Consider the following 2,500-nt stretch of genomic DNA (forward strand, 5'->3'; position numbering starts at 1 on the left):
CATATTCACCATAAAGATAAATTTTTAGAGCGATTGTGGTAAAAACTATAACAGGTGGAAACATATTCATTGTAAAGATATCCTTTTAAAGCGATTGTGGTAAAAACTATAACAGGTGAAAACATATTCACCATAAAGATAAATTTTTAGAGCGATTGTGGTAAAAACTATAACAGGTGGAAACATATTCATTGTAAAGATATCCTTTTAAAGCGATTGTGGTAAAAACTATAACAGGTGAAAACATATTCACCATAAAGATAAATTTTTAGAGCGATTGTGGTAAAAACTATAACAGGTGGAAACATATTCATTGTAAAGATATCCTTTTAAAGTGATTGTGGTAAAAACTATAACAGGTGAAAACATATTCACCATAAAGATACATTTTTAGAGCGATTGTGGTAAAAACTATAACAGGTGGAAACATATTCATTGTAAAGATATCCTTTTAAAGCGATTGTGGTAAAAACTATATCAGGTGAAAACATATTCATTGTAAAGATATCCTTTTAAAGCGATTGTGGTAAAAACTATAACCGGGGAAAACCTATTCATTGTAAAGATATCCTTTTAAAGCGATTGCAGTAAAAACTATAACAGTTGAAAACATATTCTTTGTAAAGATATCCTTTTAAAGCGATTGTGGTAAAAACTATAACAGGTGAAAACAAATTCATTGTAAAGATATCCTTTTAAAGCGATTGTGGTAAAAACTATAACAGGTGAAAACATATTCACCATAAAGATAAATTCTTAGAGCGATTGTGGTAAAAACTATAACAGGAGAAAACATATTCATTGTAAAGATATCCTTTTAAAGCGATTGTGGTAAAAACTATAACAGGTGAAAACACATTCATTGTAAAGATATCCTTTTAAAGCGATTGTGGTAAAAACTATAACAGGTGAAAACACATTCATTGTAAAGATATCCTTTTAAAGCGATTGTGGTAAAAACTATAACAGGTGGAAACACATTCATTGTAAAGATATCCTTTTAAAGCGATTGTGGTAAAAACTGTAACAGGTGAAAACACATTCATTGTAAAGATATCCTTTTAAAGCGATTGTGGTAAAAACTATAACAGGTGAAAACATATTCATTGTAAAGATATCCTTTTAAAGCGATTGTGATAAAAACTATAACAGGTGAAAACACATTCATTGTAAAGATATCCTTTTAAAGCGATTGTGGTAAAAACTATAACAGGTGAAAACACATTCATTGTAAAGATATCCTTTTAAAGCGATTGTGGTAAAAACTATAACAGGTGAAAACACATTCATTGTAAAGATATCCTTTTAAAGCGATTGTGGTAAAAACTATAACAGGAGAAAACACATTCATTGTAAAGATATCCTTTTAAAGCGATTGTGGTAAAAACTATAACAGGTGGAAACATATTCATTGTAAAGATATCCTTTTAAAGCGATTGTGGTAAAAACTATAACCGGGGAAAACCTATTCATTGTAAAGATATCCTTTTAAAGCGATTGCAGTAAAAACTATAACAGTTGAAAACATATTCTTTGTAAAGATATCCTTTTAAAGCGATTGTGGTAAAAACTATAACAGGTGAAAACAAATTCATTGTAAAGATATCCTTTTAAAGCGATTGTGGTAAAAACTATAACAGGTGAAAACATATTCACCATAAAGATAAATTCTTAGAGCGATTGTGGTAAAAACTATAACAGGAGAAAACATATTCATTGTAAAGATATCCTTTTAAAGCGATTGTGGTAAAAACTATAACAGGTGAAAACACATTCATTGTAAAGATATCCTTTTAAAGCGATTGTGGTAAAAACTATAACAGGTGGAAACACATTCATTGTAAAGATATCCTTTTAAAGCGATTGTGGTAAAAACTGTAACAGGTGAAAACACATTCATTGTAAAGATATCCTTTTAAAGCGATTGTGGTAAAAACTATAACAGGTGAAAACATATTCATTGTAAAGATATCCTTTTAAAGCGATTGTGATAAAAACTATAACAGGTGAAAACACATTCATTGTAAAGATATCCTTTTAAAGCGATTGTGGTAAAAACTATAACAGGTGAAAACACATTCATTGTAAAGATATCCTTTTAAAGCGATTGTGGTAAAAACTATAACAGGTGGAAACACATTCATTGTAAAGATATCCTTTTAAAGCGATTGTGGTAAAAACTATAACAGGAGAAAACACATTCATTGTAAAGATATCCTTTTAAAGCGATTGTGGTAAAAACTATAACAGGTGGAAACACATTCATTGTAAAGATATCCTTTTAAAGCGATTGTGGTAAAAACTATAACAGGTGAAAACATATCCATTGTAAAGATATCCTTTTAAAGCGATTGTGGTAAAAACTATAACAGGTGAAAACATATTCATTGTAAAGATATCTCTGATGAAATTACGATTTAAACTTTCCTTTTTATTTGCATAGAGCATACTAAAATTTGAAGCTGGAATATTATTATTATTATTATTATTATTATTATTA

The 2,500-nt window shown here is 28.8% G+C and overlaps 1 protein-coding gene across 1 annotated transcript in view; it reads right to left on the bottom strand.

The window, feature by feature from the left end:
* Positions 1-2,500, bottom strand: part of magu (SPARC related modular calcium binding-like protein magu) — a 159,412-nt gene that overhangs the window by 21,503 nt on the left and 135,409 nt on the right.

Source organism: Palaemon carinicauda, chromosome 4 (genome assembly GCF_036898095.1).
Source record: "Palaemon carinicauda isolate YSFRI2023 chromosome 4, ASM3689809v2, whole genome shotgun sequence".
NCBI classification, from domain to species: domain Eukaryota; kingdom Metazoa; phylum Arthropoda; class Malacostraca; order Decapoda; family Palaemonidae; genus Palaemon; species Palaemon carinicauda.